Genomic DNA, 25,240 nt, shown 5'->3' with positions numbered 1-25,240 from the left:
TTTGACTTTATTTGTGTGGAAAGTGTTTTGTAATTGTGTTCATATAGTTCCTGACTTTGCCTTGGCAGATAGACTTCCAAATATTTTATGTTATCGACAGTTATTTTAAATGGAATTTCTCTTTGTATCTCTTGCTGTTGGAATTTATTGGTAATATATAAAAATGCTGATGATTTATTTGGATTTATTTTGAATCCTACAACTTTGATAAAGTTGTGAATTGTTTCTAGTAGTTTTTAATTGATTCTCTAGGGTTCTCTAAGTATACCATCATATTATATGCAAAGAGTGATAATTTGGTTTCCTCATTACCTACTCTTGTATCTCTTTTTCTTCTCTTATTGTCAAAGCTAACATTTCTAATACAATATTAAATAGTAATAGTGATAGGGGGCAACCTTGTTTCACCTCTGATGTTATTGGGAATGGTTCTAGTTTGTCCCCATGACATATGATACTAGTTGATGGTTTTAAATAGATGCTACTGACTATTTTAAGGAAATCTCCATTTATTCCTATACTCTGAAGTTTTTAATAGGAGTGGGTGTTGGATTTTATCAAATGTTTTTCCTGCATCTTATGAGATAATCATGTGATTTTTGTTAGTTTGGTTACTGACATAATTGATTATGCTAATAGTTTTCCTAATATTGAACCAGCCCTGCATTCCTGGTATAAATCTTACTTGGTCATAATATATTATCCTGGGGATGACTTTTTGTAATCTCTTTGTGAATATTTTATTTAAGATTTTTGCATCAATATTTATTAAGGAAATTGGTCCATAATTTTCTTTCTCTGTTTTCACCCTACCTGCTTTAGCTATCAGCACCATATCTGTATCAAAAAGAATTTGGTAGGAGTCCTTCTTTACCTATTTTTTTGAATAGTTTGCATAGCATTGGAATTAATTGTTCTTTAAATGTTTGGTCGAATTCACATATAAATCCATTTGACAATGGAGATATTTTCTTAGGGAGTTGATTACTGGCTTGTTCTATTTCTTTTTTTCTGAAATGGGACTATTTAAGTAATTTATTTTCTTTTCTGTTAATCTGTGCAATCTATATTTTTGTAGGTATTCCTCCATTTGTCTTAGATTATCAAATCTATTGACAAAAAGTCGGGAAAAATAACTCCTAATTATTGCTCTAATTTCCTCTTCATTGATGGAAAGTTCTCCCTTTTCATTTTTGAGACTCACAATTTGATTTTCTTTTTTCCTTTTTCTAATCAAATTGACTAAAGGTTCATCTGTTTTATTGTTTTTTTTTTTCATAAAACCAACTGATAGTTTTATTTATAATTCAATAGTTTTCTTACTTTCAATTTTATTAATCTCCCCTTTTATTTTCTGAATTTCAAATTTGATATTTAATTGGGAGGTTTTAATTTATTCTTTTTCAAGTTGCTTTAGATGTAAACCCAATTCATTGATCTTCTCTTTCTCTGTTTTATGCAAAGGACAAAGGATTTCTGTGACATATTATATATGAGAAATGTTTGTTTTGGATGAGATGGAGGAATGTGCCTGGATAATAACCTATTTGAGTGGATTTCCTAATGTGATATCTAGTGATTCGTGGCAAACATAGAATAGAGATCACAAGCTTTTTCCTTGACCTTAGCCAATTGAAACATCTATCAATCTATCATTCATTTATCTAGTTATATCAATAAATTAAAAATAGAGAACCTATATTAATGAAATGTTTACACAAAATAAAGCTGGAAGAGTAATTCAATGAATCAATATTCAAAGTAATCTCAACAGGTGAAAAAGCTGAAGCCAAACCAATGGTTGAATTTAATAGGAATAAATGTAGATTCTCCATTTTACTTTAAAAATCAGTTGTACATTATTGAATATTAGTGGGAATTAATTTGCACAATATCAGCATGCTTTCATTAATCATAAGTTTAATAAAACTCAATGTTATGAATATATGAGAGATTTTACAAAATCTTATCAAGTGAGTAATATCTAGTCACAAAAGAAATGATTCTGATCCACTCTTTTTTAAGTCAAACTCCCTTTTGACATTTGCTATTTATATGCCATCGAGCAAGTCATATGAGGATTGGCTCAAGGAATTGGGGATCTCTAGCCTATAGAAGTTAAGGTAAAGGGAAGACAACCATTCTCTTGGAGTGGCATCATTTATAAGAAGGAAAAGCCTTTTTATATTATTCTAAATACCAGATCTAAGACAAATAGGAGAGAGACAAATTTCAGTTCAATTTTAAACTGTGAGATGAGTTGTTTTTGAGATAGTAACTGATTGACCATGCAATTGTCCATCCCTTAGCTATTATGAAGAGATTGAATTGCATTGAATGGAAAATTAGGTGAATTGATTAAACTTTCAATTCTAAAACTATGTAAGATAATTGTATTCTTTTTTTCATTAATTTAACTTTTAAAAATTATTTACTACACCTACAACCTCTCATGGTATTGATTCCCTCCATGGTGTCCACTTGAGTTCTTGAGCTTCTCTCACCTTTTTTCCCCCCACTCTCACTCAAAATCTTTTAGGACATTAGGAGATAATTTTTCACTCAGAGTTCACCTTTACCAGTTCTATAGTGAAGATAAACTCCACAGGATTTGACAAAGAGAAATTCTTCAGGGATGGGGAGGTTTTCTCCTCAGCAGATAAAAATTCATCTCTATCATCTTGATATCCTTGATAACACCAAGAAAAATGCTTCAAGAGAAAATATGGTGTTAATGAATCAGCTAAGTCAAGTAGATTGTATGAGTTATAATTCCCATTCTGGCATTTGAATCAATTATGAATCAAACAATTTTTATTTCATTCCTGATGGTGTTATGTGTAAAGCACTAAACAGGGTGAAAAATATTCATGAGCAAAAACAGTGAAAGTAACAAATAAAAGGACAAAAAAAAAAGAGTACAAGTGTGTGTTACTTAACCCACCCTATATAATTTAATAATAAACCAAATGAATACAAAATAAAATCAAATATGTAAGTTTTTTTTAACATAAATCTCTTTTAACTGTTTTCCATAGCAACATGGCTTTATAATTTATTTAATGTTTTTTTCATTCTTCACCAACTCATCTGAAGGTTTTCTTTCTCATTCTTTAATGAATTATTCCTATAATCTCTAACTAACTACTTGAAGTATAAATAATGCCAGTTTCTCATCACCGCCTAAAATTTTATAGTGTAGTATGTGCAGCATGCTTATCAATGCCTTGCTACATAGATTTGCACTTATAAAATATTAACATTATAAGCATTCATTAGTAAACCTTAGACACTGATGTTGCAGAGGAAGGCTATTATCACCTTGAAAAGATAGTTTGATCATTTTATGATCATTTAAAGTGAGAGAAAATTAAGTGTAAAGAAGACTTCTAAGAGAATCAACTTTAAAAGTCAAAAGAAAACAAGTGAATAAAATATAGAAAAAATATGCACAGGTTTTTTGTTTGTTTTTTGAAGGCAACTTTTCACTAATGTAGAAAGTGGAAACGCTGTTTTTGAACTCTAATGTCACAATCCTGAGAGACCTATAAATGAAAATTATACTGAATGAATCAAATATATGAAAGGAAGTTAGATTAGACAAAATGTACATCAAAGAGATACATATAGGAAAAGTTTAATTTTCAGGCCTGATGATATTATTTCCAAAGTACGTGAAGAAAAGTAACATAAAAGATGTGGGCGAAAAATGAAAAGATCATTCAAAAAATTGCCATCAATAACTACCTATTCATCAATAACTACCTCTTCATATTTTAAATTTATCTTTTTCTCTGTGTGTATATTTCACAATTCCCTATTCTATCACTATCCTTAAAATAATCTACATATTTATTTAGAACATGATGCAAATACAAGAAAACCTGAAAAATTTCATCAGTATTGTTCCATAGTAACCATATCTTTGTCATCATACAAGGAATAGAAAATATATACTCTCAATGTTCTTATAGTTAAGTTCTCTTGAGGTGATATACCCAATATAATGGAGACTTTTCTTATCTCAACATATTATAGAATTGATACAAGAACATAGACAAGACCCCCAAAGGATGGGCAGACATTGTGGGATGCCCAACTACTTTATGGAAGTGAATATTCTTGTCAGTGAAATTTCTCATCTTTTTGAATATTCAAACGATAGGTTGTGATCTGACCTATTACTGAGTGAAAATAGTTTGCTCTACACTGGGGGCTAATTAATCCACACTGTATAGTATGGATTAATACATGTCACCAATGCAATTGTATAGTTAGGATTGCTTTGTCAATATACCTTCCACATCAATAAACTTGTTTGAATTAGGACATTCATTAAGACATTTGGATTATTCTCTCAACAGGGTAGCTGGACTTTCTCTTAGCTATATTGGCAAGTTTTCTTTGTCAATGTTTTCTCCATTTACTGTTCATCATTCTTTCATGTTAAGCTGGTTCTACTGACTTTCCTCTCTAAGAGGATGCAAAGTGAACTTCACTTTGATTATTTATAAGAATATAAGTGAAAGCCATATCTCCCACTAGGCATTATAGTTGCTGATACACTCTTAGGCAAGTGTTGATTCCTGAAGAAATGCTAACAATATCCAAAGTGAAAATGTGTCTAAATAATTGAATATAGATAAAATCATGTTATTAGTAAATAACAGCAAATTTACCTTATAAAGAACATATTCCATTACCCACATTTAGTGAGTTAATCTATTCAAGAATTATTTTGTAGCTGCCATGTACTTAGCACTATATAGATGATGGGGTAAGTGGCAAGGGAGAGAATTGATGAAAAGAAGCAAATATTAATGACCCTTGTGTTCAAAGATTTTATAGTGAGATAAAAGATAACTTAGAAAATAATTTTAGAATAATACAATAAAATTTATAATAAAAATTTAAACAATATCATCGAGGCCTTAATGTATAATGTAGACTGTAAAAGCTTAAAGATTGTTAGGAAGAGGGCTGATGTTGACTGGGGATTATAAGAATTCTTGGAAAAGATGAATTGGAAATTATCCTGATAAAATATTGATTCTTTGAGTAGGGGAACTCAAAGGAATATTGAGTAGGGGAAAAACATGCAATGAGGAGCAAAAATAGCAAGATAGTGGGTTATAGATTAGAGTAAAAATTATGGAATTATTGAAAAAAATCAATTAATTTAGAGAGAATAACACTACAGACTCTTATACAATATCCCACAATAAATTTAAAATGGAATACTTGACTTAAATATTCAACATCATACCACAAAACAATTTTAAAAAAATAAAGCCATGTACTTTTCTTAGTCATGGATAAATGCATTTGTAATGTATTTGTAATCAAGCAAGATATAATAGTAATTACAAAAGATAAAATAGAATGCTTTGATTATATGAAATTGAAAATCTTCCACACTAACAAAATTAATGCATCTGTGCTTCTGAAACTTTTTCCACTCACTATCCCTTTTTCCCCAGAGAAATTTTTATGTGACCCCAGGAATACAAATCAAGCATTCACTGATAATAAATCATAACCTTGTGTTCCAATTTTCCCTCCCTTCCCTCATAACCTTCCCTAGATGAGGAGTTTTGTAGTTGTTAATAATAATATGTATCCTTCATTGAAGGAAAGGCTGTTTTATTTTTGTCTTTATGTTCCTATTAGTTAGCACAATGCCTTGAAACATTCTTTAGTCTTTTCATCAGTATAAATAATTCTCAGGAAGGAATCCCCTCTATTAAAACAGCTTAACACCTTCTCTAAAATTCATGGCCTTCATAAATCAGCCAGGGAACTGAAAATTATAGAGAATCAGACAACTACAATATAGCAGAAGACAAACTTGAACTTAGATATTTCTTGACATGGTACCAGCTATTTCTCCACTAAGCCACAATGTCTCTCATATAGTTGACCTGTAGCAAGTGTTATTAAATTCAGTTGAATTGAGGAACAAAAGACTGAGCCTAAGTCTTGTAGGATGCCTAAATTAAATGGTAAAAAGAGAAAGAATGAAATATTGTTGGGAAGGTAAAAAGAGAACCGGTCTGAGACATTATCAAAAAAGCAAAAGGAAGGAAGAAAATTTAAAGGAGAATAAACATCATGGCAGTGTCAGGTTCTGTAGAACTATCAGACAGAATCAGATTAGCAATAAAGTTTTGTTAGGGAGTAAGTTATTAGCCTCATCCTATTCAGGAAGAGAAATGAAAAATTTAGAATGAGAAGAATCAGGGAATTTTAACAAGGAAAAAATCCAGATGAAATCTGTAATAGTATGTGAATAAAATAAATTTGGATAAATAAAATTTATGGAATTAAATTTAATTAGCAAAATATACCTGTGCTTGGCAACTGATTTTCTGTGGAAAAATAAAAGATCTAAATGTATGAAAATTATGCAGAAAAAATTAAACTTCAAATCTACAATACACAGTAACTAGATCCTTTATATTACTAATAGAAATGGGAAAAATAGAAGTGCTTTCACTGTTAATGGTGGAACTAGACAACAGGTTTATGTGAAAGATAAGAACTGTGGTGTCAGCAACATTAATTGGACAATATTGTAGTGAGAGTCAGACTTCCAATTATACATGACCTAGAGCAAATGGCAGATCCAGAAATGGATGAAATGATTTTTAAAAATCAGATTTGTGAATACAACTGTGTAAGGAGCTGATAATGAGGAACTTTCTTTACCTGTACATGTTGGTACTTTCTGTACCAACTTGTAGTCTTATAGAGTTGCCTGGGGCATTGAGAAATTAAGTGACTATGAACTCTTTGAGAGCTGGAACTAGTTGCCCTTTTTTTTTTTTTTTTTTTTTGTATTCATGGACCTAGCACAGGGTATAGCACTTAGTAGGTGCTTAATAAATGTTTGTTGAATGAATAATTTGTTCTGAATTATAAAGCTAATATGAGTCAGAGATAGGAATTAAAGCCAAGCTTCCCCATTTTCTCAGCTCTCTTTGGAAATTTGAAAAGAATCTAAATGTTGGATTGTAGAGTCTCTTCTATCAGAAGTAAAAACTCATCTTTGAGCAACATTGGAAATTATAAGACTAAGAGAATTAGTAAAGTAGAAGAGTAGAGAGTAATGATGTTTCAAGGATTTATTTGAAAAATCATACCAATAAAAAAAAAGAAGCTGAAAAAGAAGTTGGAGAGCTTGTTGCAAATCAAGATCTGATTGACACTAACTCAATTAACATGGGTCTCTGCAAAAATCAGATGATAGCCCATCCATATCTCTGCTGTGTAACTCCTGTCCATGACTTCCTAGAAATTATAAAGAATCTTCATTATATTATAGAATCCCAGAATTTTAAAATCAGAAATGCCTTCAGCAATTTGATCTACATTTTCCACCCTATTTTTTTTTCTTGCATGGGAAGATAATCTATGTTATACCATAAATGAGAAGTAGTAGCCCATCTGACCTTTAATGAAAATCTTCAAGGAAGAAAATTTTCCATCATTAGATGAAGCCCAGACAGACCATAAAGTTGTCTCTAGACAGGGCAAACACATTTATAAACAATCACCACTGAGCAGATATCCTACAATGTGCTTAGCATATGAACTCTGAAGAAATAAAAGCAAACAAATTGACAGCAATATTAAATTTATAATTAAAGGGAAACTAGGAAGTGAGTGATTAAATATGCCAAATACTGGTCAAATATCAATCGAAATGAGGATACATAGAAAGATAGATAGATAGATAGATAGATAGATAGATAGATAGATAGATATATTTAAATCTACCTTAAATAGATGAAGTTGAGAGGTCAGATTAAAAGGAATGAAATGTAGTTCAGTACATATTTTCACTTATGCTGCACAAGAAAAATCAGATCAAAAAGGAAAAAAATGAGAAAGAAAACAAAATGCAAACAAACAACAATAAAAAAGGTGAAAATGCTATGTTGTGGTCCACACTCAGTTCCCACAGTCTTCTCTCTGGGAGTAGATTGCTCTCTTCATCACAAAATCATTGTAATTGGCCTGAATCACCTCATAGTTGAAAAAGAGCCAAGTCCATCAGAATTAATCAGTGTATAATCTTGTTACCGTGTACAATGTTCTCTTGGTTCTCTTATTTTACTTAGCATCAGCTCATGCAAGTTTCTTTAGGTTTTTCTGAAATCATCATGATAATCATTTCTTATACAACAACAATATTCCATAACTTGCATATACCATAACTTATTCAACCATTCCCCAACTGATGGGCATCTACTCAGTTTTCAATTCCTTGCCACAACAATTCATTCCATTCCTTCCTTCACATAGATTTCAGAAATCATTTTCCTTTGGTACACTCAAACCTCATGTTTTCCTTTAGGCTTTCCATTGTATCTAGAATAAATTGTGTTTATCTGTTAGGAATTGAAAGCACTTTACAATCCTTTCTTTTTCCCTACTTCTAAAGGCTCTCTGCATTTGATTTTGTTTATACCTACTTATGAACATTTCATCACACTCTTAGAATATAAGTTCTTGGTTTGTCAGTGGTTTTTATTTCTGGTATTTAGTCCATTGCCTGGCAAATAAAAGGTGCTTAATAAATGTCAAATTAATTAATTATTTGGCTCAGTTTATCTTCTGTGCTCGATCATGTACTTGACAATATCAAATACATGTTTTATAACTGTTTAATGTTTAATACTGTTTTAATTGAAAATAGTGATGAGTGGATCATTAAATAAAATTATCTCTATTCTTATATTTATCAAGAAATCTTGTCTAATTTTGACATATTGATGCTCACTTAATGTCATCCTCAATCCCTCTCATTTGTTCATCCCACTTATCCCATCAGTTGCCAAATTTTGTCATTACTTTCTCTATATTGTTTTTCATATATATGCCAACTCTCCATTTATCCATCATCCTAGTTCAGACTCTAATAACTTCATATCTAGATTGTTTCAATAACCTATTCATTGGACTCTGTGTCTCAAATCTTTCCACAGGATAATCCATTCTCCAAATAACTGTCAGAGTGACTTTTCTATAGTGAAAGTCTGACCCCTGCTTAGTAAACCCCAATATCTCCTCAGAGCAAATTTAAAATTCTCTATATGTATTTATGTACTGCTCTTTTTTTTAATCTTCCAACACACTAACTCCTATATTTTAATACATTAATCATGTACACTTATTTTTTGGTCCAGCCATATATGCTCATTTGTTTTTTTGCATATAGTTCTTTCAATTCTATTAATTTGTTCTGGTTGTTCCTTATGCTTTGAATTCTTAGAAAATAATTGTTAATTGAATGATTGGGAGGGGGAGGCCTTTAAGATGATAGTTGTATTTTTTCTATTACAAAGGGATTGACTGAAGTCCTCCTACATGCATTTTATTCAAAATCAGAAAAAATATTAACAACATATTAAAAAACAAAAATATTAACAATTAATAATAGTAAAATACAAAAAGCACATTTTGGAATCTTATAAATGTGGTTTCTTAATTAAGAAATCCTGGTATATGCCACTCACTAAAGTATATTAAAAACACTAATGAAGGCCGGTTACATGGCTTGTAAGGAGACTTCGCCTCCTTCAACATTGTGATTCCTTTATGTTTTTGTTAAGAAAGAAAAACATTTTTAAAAAACCTAGGACATCCAAATAGTAAAGAAACAAATCTTTAACATCAGCAAATTTGAAGATTGTAGAGAGCATTTATAATACATTATTTATTCTAAGAACTCTCAACATATAAAAAGGTCTAAGATGTAGCTTTGACTTCTAAGGATATATATATATAATACACATGTACATACACACATATGTGTGTGTATGTAAAATAGCGCTGCTACTGGGAGCTGACTTGGTTAACTCTTAATAAGGGAGAGAAATGCATTCCTCTTTTTCTAATCCTCAATGTTCTGATGATAGTACATCGGTTAATTATATAGCATTAAAAAGGACAACCATTGGAAAGGGACATTGAGGGTCTGGTGACATTGTAATATCACTGCGGAATAAGCCTTTAGTAGGAAATTCCAGATTATGTCTTAGTGATTCACCAATTACTCAAAAGCCTCAGTTTTCTTTAATAATCTGAAGTAGCTCAACAATACTTTTCTTTAACAATTCAAAATATCCTTTAGCACAATTTTATAAAATTCTTCATATGCTGGAGATAGGATGCCTTATTCTTATCTTAATACACAATATCTGAGGTAGCAGAAAGAATAATGATGAAAAAGCCCAAGAGTATGTAAAAGTGACCATTAGGAAAAAGAATATTAAAATGCAAAGGAATAAAGGAAGTGGGTTGAAAGCCTGATATTAACCCAAAAAAATGTAGATTTTGATCAAATATAGATGGAAAAGGATATTCTACATGCAATTAAGCCAAATCTATATATAGAAGAGAAAATGAAAAATAGAAAAATGATGCATAGTTGAGACCTTTTCTTTGGCAGAGAAGGGGTTACACAATGAGAACAAGCAAGTGATAATAAAGATACTAAGACTAAAAAATAAAGATTTGAAAAACCAAAAGGGTGGTATATTGTGCATAAGTGAATTGATAGTGCTTAAGAATCAACAGTTTCATTTAGAACTGATATGAATTTTTTTAATGGAATATGCAATAGTTAACCAGTGTTTCATGGTTGTTTGATAACACAGAACATCTGCATCAAAAATGCACTTTTCTTCTCAGTCCAAATAATCTCATTCTCATTTATCAAGTTATACTCTTATAACAGTATCCTATGTGAATGAAGTATGTGAAGATGTTTGTTTGTTTGTTTTAATGATACACTTTTTAAATCCATATTGACCCTAAGTGAGGTCAGCTTGTTAGAGAAAGAATTCATTTTCTGATACAATACAGCTGTTCTGATGGACAAGTTTGGTCTAATCCCTATAACCAGTTTACAAAAGGTACATTTTAAATTAATTTCCTTTTGGGAACTATTTGTTTAATTTATCAGGCACTTGCCTTGGGCTAGAATTTTGCTAGGTACTATTTATATAAAAAAGAAATATGAAAGGGTTGAAAAATATATCATGTTGTAAAAGTTCGAAGAGAATATAAAATAATTTATTACCAAAGAGGCTACAAAAGGATCTTATATGAACATGGATGGACTTTGCTTTGAAGGGGGAGGTAAAGCTAAGTTTTCAAGGCAGTGTGGTGATGTGCATTGAGCCCCAGCTCAGGAGTTAGCAGATTCAAATTCAGATTCTACCTCTGAAAATTACTGAGAGACCTGTGTGTCCCTGGGCAAACCACTTCAGCTCCTTAGATTTCAGTTTCCTCTTCTGTAAATGGGAAAATTGCATCTAATAATATTTGAAGTTCTTTCTGATTCTTTGTCCCACAATCATAACTTTCAGGCCAGTTTGAGTTTCAGAGAATAATTGTTTTTATGACATCTCTAAGTTCAATAATTGTGGTTATTAAATACATTTTGGCAGTTGTGTAGAGAAAACTTTAAAATGTCATAATGACATTCTGTTTATATTAAAATATTCATATGTGGGGAGAGCTAAGATGTCAGAAAGCAGACACAACTTTTTGTGACCTCCTCTGACTTTCTCTTGGGTCAACAGCAGTTAAGCTTTTAAAATGGTTTTGGAGTCAAAGAACCACAAATATTTGGAGTACAACACATTTCTAGAAGAAGATACTTTGGAAGAACTTCTGAACAGGTCTGTTTCAAATGGGCAGGAGGACAGTCTGCTGAGCCCAGACCACAGCACAGAGAGACTGGGGCAAAGAGCTGGGACTGGGAGTCAGAGAGTTGTAGTTTCCACACACCTGGGAAATCCATTCTGTCCTGGTTGCAAGTGGGTGAATAGTAGATTTGCTACAAAAGGCAAATTGTAAACCACTGAGTGCTAAAAGAATGCTAGAATTTGGCTCTATTACTCAGCATCAGAAGGCAATCAGCAGAACTGCCCCAAGACAAATTAAAGAAGCTTTGCTTCTTTCCATTAAGAGCAGACCTTAATCCTTAAAAAAATGAACAACAACAACAACAACAACAACAACAATAACAACAACAACAACAAAAAAAAAACAAAAAACAAAGAAAGAAAAAGAACTTTCACAATAAACAGCTTTTATGGAGAGAGAGAAAAACAGACCTCAAACCCTGAGATTCTAAAGGTAAATCAACTCTAGATGAAGCCCCAAAGGGAGATATGAGCTGGTCCCCATTTCACTAGGCATTCTTGGAGGATTGCATAAAGGATCTTAAAAGAGAGAAGAAAAATGGGGAAATCAAATGAAATCATTGCAAGAAGAAATGGGCATGTATATTTCTAGTTGGTATGTGGCTTAACCATTTTTCCTGAGCCCATATTGTTATTAAATCCTGTCAGCAAGCATCATATGTAATGGGGACAAACTAGAACCAAGAGTGAAACAAGACTGCCCACTATCATCACTACTATTCAATATTGTATTAGAAATGTTAGCTTTGAAATCCGATCTTTCTTGTTCAACAAGATAACTGTATAAATATGTGTACATATTTATATATTTACATACTTATATACATACATAACATATACTTTAATATATTTAATATATATGGGACTAACTGTCATGTAGGGGAAGGGATGGAGGGAAGGAAGGGAAAAGTTGAAACAGAAGTTTTTGCAAGGGTCAATGTTGAAAAATTATCCATGCATATAGCATAAGCTATAATAAAAAGATTAAAATTAATTATGTCACCAAAAAGAAATGTTAACTTTGGGAATAAGAGAAGAAAAAGAGATGAAAGAAATTAGAGTAGATAATAAGGAAACCAAATTATCTCTCTTTGCATAAGATATGATGGTATACTTAGAGAACCCTAAAGAATCAAAAAAATTACTAGAAACAATTCTCAACTTTAGCAAAATTGTAGGATACAAAATATATCCAAATAAATCATCAGCAGTTTTACATATTACCAACAAAGTCCAGCAGCAAAAGATACAAACAGAAATTCCATTCAAAATAACTGTCATAGTATAAAATATTTGGGAATCTATCTGCCAAAGGAAAGTCAGGAACTGTATGAATACAACAACAAAACATTTTCCATACAAATAAAGTTAGATCTAATCAGTTGGAAAACATCAAGTGCTCATGGGTAGGCTAATTGAATATAATAAAAATCACAATATTACCTAAATTAACCTTATTATTTAGTGCCAAGAAATTATTTTACATATCTAGAAAAAATAATAACAAAGTTCATCTGAAACAACAAAAGATCAAGAATTTCAAGGGAATTAATGGGGAAAAAAATGCTAATGAAGGTGACCTGGCTGTGCTAGACCTAAAATTATATTATAAAGTAGTGGTCATCAAAACCATTTGGTATGGGCAAGAAACAGAGAAGTTGATCAGTGGAATAAGTTAGGAGCACAGGTTAAAATAGCCAAAAACTATAGCAATCTAGTGTTTGACAAACCCCAAGACCCCAGCTTTTGGAATAAGAACTCACTATTTGACAAAAACTACTAGGAAAACTAGTATGGAAGAAATTAAGGCTTGCCTTACATCTAACACAGCATTCCAAGATAAGATCTAAATGGGTTCATGATTTAGACATAAAGAGTGATATTATAAGCAGATTAGAAGAACATAGGATAGTTTTACCTCTCAGATCTGTGGAGAAGGAAATGTTTTGTGTCCAAAGAAGAACTGGAACTTATAATTGAACACCAGATAGAGAATTTTTATTATATTAAGTTTAAAAGGGTTTGTACAAACAAAATTAATGCAGACAAGATCAGTATGGAAGCAATAAATTGGAAAATCATTTTTACATTCAAAGGTTCTGATAAAGGCCTCATTTCTAAAATATAGAGAGAGTTGATTCAAATTTATAAGAATTAAGCCAATCTCCAATTGATAAATGGTCAAAAGATAAGAACAAACAATTTTCAGATGAAATTAAAACTATGTTTAATCATATGAGAAGGTGCTCTAAATAGCTATTGATCAGAAAAATGCAAATTAAGACAACTCTGAGATACCACTACACACCTGTCAGATTGGCTAAGATGACAGGAAAAGATAATGACAAATGTTGGAGGGGATGTTGGAAAACTGGGACAACTGATACACTATTGGTGGAACTGTGAATGGATCCAACCGTTCTGAAGAGCAATTTGGAACTCTCCTCAGAAAGTTCAAACTGTGCATATCCTTTGACCCAACAATGTTTCTATTGAGCCTATATCCCAAAGAGATCTTAAAGAAGGGAAAGGGACCCCTATGTGCAAAAATGTTTGTGGCAGCCCTCTTTGTAGTGGCCAGAAACTGGAAACTGAGTGGATGTCCATCAGTTGGAGAATGGCTGAAGAAGTTATGATATATGAGTGTTATGGAATATTATTGTTCTATAAGAAATTATCAGAAGGATGATTTTAAAGAGGCCTAGAGAGATTACATGAACTGATGCTAAGTGAAATGAGCAGATCATTGTGCATGGCAACATCAGTTTTATACAATGATCAATCTTGATAGACATGGCTCTCTTCAATAATGAGATGATTGAGACCAGTTCCAATGATCTTGTGATGAAGAGCGCCATCTACATCGAGAGAGAGGACTTTGGGAACTGAATGTGGAACAAACATGACATTCTCACTCTTTTTGTTATTGTTCACTTGTATTTTGTTTTCTTACTCACTTACTTTCTTTTTTTGATCTGATTTTTCTTATGCAGCAAGAGAATTGTATAAATATGTTTATACATATTGGATTTAGCATATCTTTTAACATGTTTAACATATATTGGATTGCTTGCCATCTAGGGGAGAGGGTGGGGGAAGGAGGAGAAAATCTGAAACACAAGGCTATGCAAGGATCAATGTTGAAAAGTTATCCATACATATGTTTTGAAAATAAAAAGCTTTTAAAATTAATATATATATATATATATTTATATTAGAAACATAATTAGGTTTAGAATACTTAGTTGTTACTCTAAATGCTAGTCTAAAATGTTCAGATTTTGTTAAGGACCCATTCTTTATTTTTACCATTTATTCCTTTACCGTTTGAAGGTTATTGGGTGTTTTGTTGTTCTTAGTGTTGCTTGTTTGAAGTATGAAGGAATCATCAGTTCTAAAAGAGGGTAGATGTCTCAAGAGACTGGTAATGAAATATGGAACCTTTCACCTCAAGGTCACTAGTTCAGATCTGCCCTAAGTCCAGAGTGACTGAAAGTCATTACCACTTGATAGCTGTTCAATAATACACTATGTGAAACAAGCCTTTGATTTCAGAACAAGTAGACACATACCTGTGCCATAGAGCCTATCAATCAGTATGTGATAGCAATTGTTATCCAAGTTTCAGTATTGAAGGAAAAAGTACCTAAATTATCAAAATAATTCTTCCTCTTCTTGTAATCTGGGTCTCTCAACTAAAGTCAGCTGGCCTGGAGGTTTAAGGAAATCTGCTGTGCCTTTCTATTGGTATCCTGTGATATAACTGCTATGGAACATACATCTGTAGGAATCTATCTTTGCTGGTGCTGCTAATGAGCAGCAATTCAGAATATCTCAACTGACTTTTTAAAAAGTATCTTCAGTTACCTATGGTGATTAAGCCAAAACCAAATCTCAAACCTTTCATTTATTCTAGTTCTTTAGTCTCATTCTGCATATTTTCAAAATGTTTTTATTTCCTTTTTTGAGCATTTTGTTAATTTAATCCACATTTGGATGTGACTGAACATTTAGGGAAACCTATTCATTGTCAGGCTCTGATCTCAAGACTTTCAGAAATAACAAATTAGGAATTGCCAGTTTCTAAGAATACTTTGAAGAGTGGAAATTTGAAGTAAAACATGGTGAGAAAGGATCATTTTCTGAAAAGCTAATTGAAAATACATGTATTATTATCAATAAATGAAATCTCAAGATTCCTGGCATTTTTATGGTTTTAGATTATGTGAGGGACATAGCCTTAGAATTATCTTCAGAAAAGAGTCCTCTATTAAGAACATTTCTGATTTTCAGTCTTTTAAACTATTTTTAGCAAGTTTGAGGAAAATGAATTATATTTTTGTGCTAGAGGGAAAAAAATCTATACCTTGAAAAATATTTTTTATTATATATATATATATTTTTATAATATTATCCCTTGTATTCATTTTTCCAAATTACCCCCCCTCCCTCTATACCGTCCCCCCGACGACAGGCAATCCCATACATTTTACATGTGTTACAATATAGTCTAGGTACAATACATGTGTATGAATATCATTTTCTTGTTGCACAATAAACATTAGAATCCGAAGTATACCTTGAAAAATAAAATAAAAGTATACATTGAATAAATATGTACATTTCTAGTTGGTATGTGACTTAACCATTTTTCCTGGGCCCATACTGTTATTATCTTAACAGGCACTATTTTTAAAAATCCTGTCAATTTTTTTTGTCAAAGAAATAAGTACCATATAGAAAGAACACCACCGTCCATCTCTTAAGGGAGAATATTTTGACCCTAAACAAACATTAGACTAAGGACTAGATTTTAATATGAGGATATCAGATTTTATTAATTTATCCTGGTCCATGACCTTCTTCCTATTTCTGCATTTAGTTCCTGAGACATCTACTGCTACCAGGTCTCTTTTATTCCAAGGTATCTTCTCCCTCAAATAGTTGCTCACCATTTTAAAAAATAGACCTTCTTTCTCTGCAAAGAACTTACTTTTTGTTATAAATTATACTGGTGAGTTCAACAATCTCTGAAGAACCCTGACTTGAGAATTAGACATTTAAATTGAACAAACTTGATATCAGAGCCTTTTCGTTACCCTTTGCAGGTTTTGAGGCAGCTTATTCGACCTTACAGTCTCCCCAGGAAGCTAATGGGAAAGCCTTGCAGCAGTCTTCACAGGAAAGTTTCCAAATGTCAAGTGTCATCTTTCCAGCTGTTAGATGAATGGGTAGCCAAGAGGCATTTATTTGGGTGTGCAGTCCCTGTGATATTTGGCTGCCGTGGCATAAAAGGCTATCATTTGGCAGCTAGTTTACCAGTATAGGAACTAGTTACAAACTAGCCTGCCTGGCTAGGGACTTCTGTATGAAGGATAATGATTGAAAGCCAAACTGTAGTGTTCTACCACTTAGAGTGAATAGGCCATCAAGAAAAGTGTGCTCAATAGTGTGCTGTTAATTTTTGAATCCCCAGTGTTCTGGATAAAAATAACCTCATCAAATGGACTGCCTTTTTCCTCCTTTCACTATAAAATAATAAGGCTTTGAGAATGACAACTTTATTAAAATCTTAAGACCTACTTAAAAAGTACCCTTCAGATTTAAGATATATAGTCCACTCTTAAAATCCTAGGCTAAAGGAACATCTGTATAAATCTTTGACCACTGACAGATTTGAAAATAATGACCATCAATAAAAAGACAATTTTAAATCATACTAGATTCTGAGTAAGACATTAGAATCACAGAAGAATTAATATTGAAATACATCTTGGCTAAATGATGTTTTGATGCTAGGTTGTTAGAATTTTTTTTTCCTTCCCTTATTTGCTAACACCATCATTATATCTTTGAGATACTGTAGTATTAAGCCAAACTGCAAGCAGGAGTTCATGAAATCTCATTTTTATTCCCTATACTGGAAAGGTGGGAAGTCAACTGTCAGAGTCAGTTAAAAAATTCAGAGAGAAAAAAAGAGAGAAAGAGAGAGAGAGAGAGAGAGAGAGAGAGAGAGAGAGAGAGAGAGAGAGAGAGAGAGAGAGAGAGAGAGAGAGAGAAAGAGAGAGAGAGAGAGAGAGATGATTGATAAATACACATGCAAAGAAAGCTACAATAATAGCCACAGAATTTGCCACTGTTGACTATACGTTTAGTTTAATTTCATCTATGTTCCAAGAAACTAAAATTTTAAATACTAAATACTATATCAGAATTATAGTACCTCTTCTGTTTATATGGACAAGGAGTTATTGATACTATGTAATGGATATAGGAGAGAGAAAAATAAGTAAAAGGAAAATCAAAGGACAGAAATGCATATGTGTATGTTGAGAAGAGTAGATGTTATGACGACACCATAAATTTTAATGTCACTTATTGACTTGCTTAGGAAACTCAGATTATCAAAAAAGAAAAGAAAACAGAGAGGAAACTGTCCTCAAAAAATGACTAGAAAAGCATTATGCAAAATTAACTATTTCCTTAAAAGTAGTAGTTTCTGTGTTATCATCCTATAAATGTAGATTTGTCAAGGTGCTATCACATGTAGATGCTTCAAGAAAAAGTGAATTTTGAGAAAAAAATAGCTCTAGTGAAATCAGAGCCATGTCAGGAAAGAATTGCCCTCCTTGTCAGTTGACAAGTTATGAGTGGAATTAGCTGCTGTCATTTCACCATGTGCACTTTGGCTATCCTGTTCCTGGCTTCCTTAGACAAATTTCACAAGTTTTGGGGCCTGAGGCAATGTGGTAATGACACCATGGCAACCAGCTGAAGTACACCACCATGTGTAACAGTGGCAAAATCCTAGGTGCAGAAGAATTCACTATAAAATTTTTGGCCAACATTGAAGGTATTAAAATCTGAAAAGTTGAATGTGATTCTTATTGTAAAACATACCATGGAAATACATCTTCCTAAATCATGCATTGAATTAGCAGTGGGCTTTCTACCTTGCCCAGGGAAATATATCATTATTTCTAATGGACTATGAAAACTGACACTTCTTTTTGTTAAGTATGTGGATGACTCCCTATTTAAACTATAGGTCTTTCATGAACTATGTATTTCCTAGGATTCATTTTCAGAAGAAAGCTTCAAGTAACAGGTTAAGCTTGGGTGAGGTAAAATCACAATACTTATTTGATTTAACTTGAGGAGAGACAAACAAAAATTGTGTTGGCGTTGGATATCAGAAAGGAGGCCAACACGAACTTTAAAAGGAGATTAGACTAAATTGAAGAGTGCCAACAATAGCAAAAAAAATCATTGCCCATCTCTTCCTACTTTTTCCTAGATTAGAAACTAGTATTTATATATATAGATATAGATATAGATATAGACAGATAAATAGATAGATTCTCTTTGGAAATGATCATATATAATATACATATATATGACTCAGATATCACATGTATGTTCATATGCATAAATGAACATATGTATATATATATATATATATATATATATATATATATATATATATATATATATATATATATATGGTCATTTCCAAAGAACATGATAGGATTAAGTACTATTCCATCATCTCTTTACTTAAATATTTCCTTTAAAATTCCATTCTTCTTATCTACATATTATTTTATTTGAAGGAAAAGAGCTTTTTTTTTCTTTTGTTTTTCATAATTTATTTGTAGGTAAGATTTTCTAAGCAATAGGAGATGAGAAGCAGAGTACTTTATTTGCAGGGCAAATCATCTAACAGTTTGTATGCTTTGTTTGTGAATAAGAGTCCTCAAGCAAGGTACAGACTGAGAGAGAGAAAGTAATGAAAAAACTAGATGGTATAAAGAATAGAGAACCAGACTCAGAATCAGAAAAAAAAAAGCTTGAGTTCACATATTGCCTTAGACATTTTAGAGTATCTACCTGAAGAGTATCTTGGGAGGTAAGATTAAACAATGTAAGTCAAGTGTTTTCCAGACCTTAAAGTACCCACATACATATTATCTATGATTATTCCAAAGGAAAAACTATATTAAGTACAGAAAGGATAGTTATTCTCCTCTTGTTGGCTTTTCTCTTTGTGGTTTTTTTGTGTCTCTGTCTCCATCCCTGTCTCTCTCTGTGTGTTTCTATCTGTGTCTCTTTCTGTCTTTTTGTGTCTCTGTTTCTGTCTCTCTCTCTCAGTCTGTGTCTGTGTGTCTGTCTATATGTCTCTGTTTCTGTCTCTGTCTATCTTTCTGTTTCTATCTCTGTCTGTCTCTCTGTCTCTGTCTCTGTCTCTCTCTTCTCCCTCTCTCTTTTGTGCTACAGAAAGCAGACTTAGGATGCCCCATTAGAAACTTTACACCAAGACCATTCTATGATTACTCGTTACAGAATTCAAGTGACATTTTTTTAGAGCATATGTTAGCAAAGAGGAAATCTCTAAAACATTCTACCAGACTATTATGACCTTACCAGGGGGATTAGTAATAAATTATCTTTACCTTATAGGAGCAGCTAAAGTATTGCCACAGTGCAAATAGTGCCAGGCCTGAGTCAGGCAACTTATTGTCCTGAGTTTAAATTTGTCCTCAAGGACATATAAACTATGCAATCCTGGACAACGCTTAAGCCCATTTGCCTCAATTACTTACTATGTAAAATAAGCTGGAAAAGGAAACGGTAAATCACTCCAGTATCTTTGCCAAAAATATTCCAAATGAGATCATAAAAATTTGGATATGAATGAAATAGATGAACAGAAAAAGTCTAGGCAATTTTATTAGTTTATTTTTTTAAATTAATTTTATAATTATAATTTTTGACAGTACATATGCATGGGTAATTTTTTTACAACATTATCCCTTGTACTAAATTCTGTTCTGAATTTTTCCCTCCTTCCCTCCACCCCCTCCCCTAGATGGCAGGCATTCCCATACATGTTAAATGTGTTATAGTATATCCTAGATACAATATATGTGTGCAGAACCGAATTTACTTGTTATTGTTGTTGCAAAGAAAGAATTGGATTCAGAAGGTAAAAATAATCTGGGGAGAAAAACAAAAAATGTTCACAGTTTACACTCATTTCCCAGTGTACCTTTTCTGGGTATAGCTGATTTTGTCCATCATTGATCAATTGGAATTGGATTAGCTCTTCTTTATGTTGAAGATATCCACTTCCATTAGAATACATCCTCATACAGTATTGTTGTTGAAGTGTATAATGATCTCCTGGTTCTGCTCATTTCACTCAGCATCAGTTCATCTAAGTCTCTCCAGGCCTTTCTGAAATCATCCTGCCGGTCATTTCTTACAGAACAATAATATTCCATAACATTCATATACCATAATTTACTCAACCATTCACCGATTGATGGGCATCCATTCATTTTCCAGTTTCTAGCCACTACAAAAAGGGCTGCCACAAATTTTGGCCCATACAAGTCCCTTTCCCTTCTTTAGTATGTCTTTGGGAAGTCAAGGCAATTTTAAAAAGATTCATTTAAAGGATGGACATAGGAAAACAAGCTGCCAGCCACAGTTATCTTCAAAGACTATCTTTTATACTACAGATGGGTTGTGGGTAGCATAAAAGGAAGGTGTTGCTGCCATCAAAAAGTCAGATTCAGATTATCAGTAGAACTCCAAAGTTATGAAAAAATACATTGATATGTATCTTTATCTCATAGCTGCTTCTTTTTGAGGTTTTCACAGAAGAAACAAATGAGTCAATAATGCTCCTTAGTGAAGCATTAGATTGAATGCTGCACCTGGAAATCAAGAAGACCTTAGTTCAAATTCTGTCACAAACACAGCTTAGGCAAGTCACTTCATCTGAGTCTATTTCATTATCTGCAAAATGGGGATTGCAACAATTCCTACTTCCCAGATTTATTGTGAGGATCAAATGATATAATGCATTTATAGTACTTTGTAACCAAAGTACAAGATAAACATAAGCTTCTACTATTATTGATATAACTGATGTTATTGCTGATACTGCTTTTAATTATTCCTCCAGTTTTCATAGATAGCACTTTGTAACCACAAAGTAATATAAAGTAATATGTAATATAATATAAACATAACCTGCTACTATTATTGATATAACTACTGTTATTGCTGATACTACTTTTAATCATTCCTCCAGTTCTCAGAGACAGACGTCCTATCAATCAATCACTCCTTTAAACTATGTCATGCATTACAGTGAATCAGGGATGTCAAAAAGAGGTGGATGTTTTGTGGATATGGGTGGAGTCTCTTGGGGGAATCTCATTAGTTCATTTCTGTCCCCATCCCAGTAATCCCAAACTGACATAGAGGCATTTATTAAAGTTGTTTCATTGTCTGATCTTTTAAACAGGTACATAATATATTAAATAAAGATTTTATGTAATAGACTTCTATCTTTATTTCTACACAGGTAGATATGAGTTAGACATTTTTTTAACTAGTCTAGTTGACAAACAATTGGACTGTTCTTTCCAGAGCTATAAAAAGATGGAAGTATAAACAAGTGTTTAGAAATGTCTAGGTTGTAGTTGAAAAAGCTATGCACCATTCAGAAAGTATAATTTACACAATTCTCCTGGCTCGTTGGTCAACAAGATATAGAGAAGAAATAGATTAAAAAATTTTAATTATTTTCTGTTTCTTATTAGTTCAACTTTAAGATCCAAGGGACCAAGTCAATCTTTCACAACATACTTGAAATTAGATTTTTTTTTTATAAAAACATGAATCAATCCAACATTTTCTGAGATTTCTGTTCAGGAGTAAATCAACCATTCATAATTTCTTTCTACTATGTTAAAATAGTAGTGATAAAAAGAAATAAAAATTATGAACATGCATCGGACAACATGCAAAAATGTATTAAATAAAATAATTAATGACTACTGAATTCTTAGTATTTTTCTTAATTTTGCTATGGAGTGAGCAGACACTTTTGAGATTTGTGGATAGCACGATGGTAGTCAAGCTGACTGTATTTATGTAGTTTCATCTCCCCAACTAAATTGTAAATCCTTTGATGGTGAAGATTATGTTTTATGTGTCTTTTAACAATTTTTTGTTAAACAACAACAGTATTTATTGCTTATCTGCTATGTGCTTGGTATTGTCCCTAGTATTTTGTAGAAATTATATATAAAGGGATATAAAACTGTGCATGCCCTTTGATCCAACAACACCATTATTAGTTCTATATCCCAAAGAAAATTTTTAAAAGGAGTAAATAGGGGATAGGGGAAGAACCTATTTGTACAAAAGTACTTAAACAGCTCTTTTTGTGGTGACAAAAAATTGGAAATCAAAGAGATACCTATCAATTGGGGAATGGTTAATCAAGCTGTGGTATGTGATTGTAATGGACTATTATATAATGCTCTATGAAATTACAGGTAAGATAAATTCAGAAGAACCTGTAAAAGCTTACATGCACTGCTACATAATAAAGTGAACAGAATCAGGAGAATGTTCTATACATTAGCAGCAATATTGCTAAATAAAGAACTCTGAATGATTTAGCTATTCTCAGCAATACAATAATCCAAAACAGCCCCAAAGATCCAATGAGGAAGCAAATTATCTGCCTCTAGAGAAAGAACTATATAGACTGAAGCATGCTATTTTTCACTTTTTTTCATTGTTTTCATTTATTCTAGTCTTCTTGTACAAAATGACTAGTATGCAATTGTTTTGTATAATTGCATATGTATAATCTATATCTGATTGCTTACAGTCATAGGAAGGCAGGGGAATGAGGGAGGGTAAGAAGAATAGAATTTGAAACTTAAAAATAATAAATGTTTTAAATAAAAATGTTTTATAAAAATTGTTAGAAGACATCTAAAGCATAATCTTTGCCATCAAAGAATTTACAGTTTAATTGGGAAGATGAAACTAGTAGAAATGAAATAATGAAAAATATAAAACAGTATATAAGTGGTAAATTGTGGGGTTTGGTAATGTTGGTGTTTAGAGAAAAAAGATAAAGTATTGTTGTCAAGAAAATCTTGATATAAAAGCTGGGTAATGAGGAATAAGTAGTGGTGTTAGGAGCAGTAATTTATATAGGACTTTGGAGTTTGCAGATTACTTTATATACTTTATCTCACTTGATCCTTAGAATAATCGTTTGTCAATTTGGTGCTCCAATTATCAGCATGTACCATATAAGGAAAATGAAATATAGAGACTGACACAGGATAGCACAAGTTAGTGTCTGAGATGGTATTTCATAGTATTGTATTGGAAAATTCCTATTCCTTTCACCAGTATTAGGCTATTTTTTGTGGACAGTTTTAAGATTATTCCAATATTTTCTTTGATCTCTGATCACATTCATGTCTGTTATTCTTTAATCCATGCAAATTGAAGCCTATCAAATATTTCTTAACACTATGTTATTCAGGGACTCCTTCCTCTTGTATCAGTCACAGGAATCACAGGGAAACTGATAGACTTTGTCCCAACATGAGATCCTGGACATCTCCCTTCCTTTCTGCCCTTTAGTTTTAAAATCATAGTTGATATTTATATATCCCATTAAGTTTTACAATAGATGTATGTTACCACATCGGATTCTTGCCACAACCCTGTGGGATAAATGTTATTAGATATAGGAGGCAAGATTTTAACTGCTCCATTTGAACTAAGCTCTTCTGAATCCACATATAGTGGTTTATTCCCTATTCCACAAAACTACTTACTATTTCTTCCATTCATTTCCTTCTCTTTTTTTGCCTTTTTGCTTTAGAAGCCTTATTCATAAACAGAAACTTAGAAAAGTAAATACCATTCCCCTCCAAATAAAATTATATGATGAACAAACAAATAAACAAATACAAACAAAGAAGAACTGGGACTGAATGGATTTCACGGGTGAGTTTAAGATAAGAGATGATGGAATATACTTTCATTCTGTATTATCCTACCTGTGCCTAGGGCCATGCATTCTCATAAATCCTCCATTCAGAATCTACCCAATGACCTGGAAATTCTACTAGTTATTCTGTGCACCTGAACAACATTCAGCCTACTTCTATCCCTCTTCATATGATGGATGCATATAGTTTTTCTATCATATATTTCTTATACACTTCTTCTTAAGTGACAAAGGTGTACAAGATTATACAGCCTTATAGGTAACTTGCATAGATGGAGAGATGGATGACTTCAGAAAGTAACATGGCTTGAATTCAGTTTGTGATTGACACATATCTACATGATCCTCAGCAAATTTTATGTGGTTCCAGGATAACTGTTTAACATTTAAGATCCCAGGAGAACTCGCTAAGACTATGAGTTATTCAGTAGTTGTCCACTTGTATTGGTAGAAGGAATTCTGTCATTTGCAGTTCATAATGCTAATGAAATAACAGGACTGATTTTTTTAAATGCTGTACAGTCTATTTATGCCCATAGTACATCTGCCCATTTTCCTTTTGATCACCTACAAATTTTGTTCTGCAGAAATCAGTGTGTTTTATGATCCAGTCAATCAGCACTCCTTGGAGAATAATAGTGTTGAAAAGGATTTGCTTTTGGTTTGGGGTTTTTTG

General features: G+C 32.2%; 1 protein-coding gene across 1 annotated transcript in view; it reads left to right on the top strand.

The window, feature by feature from the left end:
* The window catches only part of DPYD (dihydropyrimidine dehydrogenase), a 956,758-nt gene that overhangs the window by 476,578 nt on the left and 454,940 nt on the right, over positions 1-25,240 (top strand). The gene's annotated exons all lie outside the window — the stretch shown is intronic.

This window comes from Sminthopsis crassicaudata, chromosome 4, assembly GCF_048593235.1.
Source record: "Sminthopsis crassicaudata isolate SCR6 chromosome 4, ASM4859323v1, whole genome shotgun sequence".
Lineage (NCBI taxonomy): Eukaryota > Metazoa > Chordata > Mammalia > Dasyuromorphia > Dasyuridae > Sminthopsis > Sminthopsis crassicaudata.
The sequence above is the reverse complement of the archived record's forward strand: the minus strand, read 5'-3'. Positions and strand labels throughout refer to the sequence as shown.